Source organism: Schistocerca nitens, chromosome 1 (assembly GCF_023898315.1).
Source record: "Schistocerca nitens isolate TAMUIC-IGC-003100 chromosome 1, iqSchNite1.1, whole genome shotgun sequence".
NCBI lineage: Eukaryota > Metazoa > Arthropoda > Insecta > Orthoptera > Acrididae > Schistocerca > Schistocerca nitens.
The window spans coordinates 513,033,886-513,035,359 of NC_064614.1; the positions used below are offsets into that span (position 1 = coordinate 513,033,886).

At 46.4% G+C, this 1,474-nt stretch overlaps 1 pseudogene; it reads left to right on the forward strand.

Annotated features, from left to right (window-relative positions):
* The first annotated feature begins 224 nt into the window (after positions 1-224).
* Positions 225-342, forward strand: LOC126204968 (5S ribosomal RNA; annotated as a pseudogene).
* The last annotated feature ends 1,132 nt before the right edge of the window (positions 343-1,474 follow it).

Below are 1,474 nucleotides of genomic sequence, written 5' to 3' on the forward strand. Positions count from 1 at the left end.
TATTGCTACTTAAAGATAAGTTTCACCTAACGTATTGCACTGTACATAAGCAACTGCTATTCAACTTAGGCCAACAGAGTTCTCAATATAACAGTAAACTACTGAAGACTGAGGGCATGAAACAAGCATGTTATTCAAGGGTTGTTTTCGTCTGACAGAACGTCGGAATCCAGAAAACTGAATGTTAGGTAAATAAAGTTAGTTGCCATTAAATCTTGCTCGAAGCCAACGGCCTTGCCGCAGTGGTAAGACCGGTTCCCGTCAGACCACCGAAGTTAAGCGCTGTCGGGCTGGGCTAGCACTTGGATGGGTGACCATCGGGTCTGCCGAGCGCTATTGGCAAGCGGGGTGCACTCGGCCCTTGTGACGCAAACTGAGAAGCTGCTTGATTGAGAAGTAGCGGCTCCGGTTTCGGAAACTGACATACGGCCGGGAGAGCTGTGTGCCGACCACATGCCCATCCATATCCGCATTCAGTGATCCCTATGGGTGAGGACGACACGGCGGCCGGTCAGTACCGTTGGGCCTTCCTGGCGTGTTCGGGCGGAGTTTTGTTTAGTTTAGTTTTTTACATACTAATGATGCGTGGTAAAGAGTACTTCATACCATATTGCAAGGCAGAAGATTTCCCAGGGCGACTGTACGCGATAAGGATACTTTGTACCTGTTACCTGGTAGTGGGCGCTTGTACCGATGTTGCATGACGGAGGCTGCACGCTACCTATGTTGCATGGCACATCGTGCAGCGTACCACTGTGCGTGATAGAGAGGGCTGCATACCTACGTTGCGATGCAGTGTGTGCTTTGTACCACACTGCAAAGAAGAGGGTGCTCCGTACCCACAGTAAGCGGCAGATGGTGCTCTGTATCATTGTTGTGTGGTACTGAGTATTTCACTCTGATGCAATGTGGCAGAGGGTGTGTTGTGACATAGGGTGCTTTGCACCAATGTTGAGTGGCGGAAGGTGCTTCATACCATGTTGCATGGAAGAGGATGCTTTGTACCGATGTTGAATGGCAGATGGTGCTTCGGATCAAAGTTTAAGTTAGGAAATGCAGGAATAGGTCAGACAGAAAATATAGATCGTGCTGGACTAGCACTGAAGTTGAGAAGATGACAGTTCGCTGTAATTCAAACCGACCTGACAGTTGCCTTTAGTACAATGAACTGTCACTCCCGACGCCAATTATATATGTAACAGGCAACATTCATGTCTCCTGAAAACTTTCATGATGTGCACTACTTAATAGTGTAAGTTGATAATATTCAGTTAGCTGCAGTTGTTCTTTGAATTTTAATCATAGCTCTACGCAGTGGTCCGTAAACAAAATTACCGCTGTGCCAGACAAATCATCTGGCGGTAAATAGTTAGTGCTACCCGTGCGAATGCAGGGCGAGTTGTTAGTAAATACTCGTATATAGAATTGAGGGTTTTAGGTGAATGACAATTGCATTTTGATTAAAATTGTTATA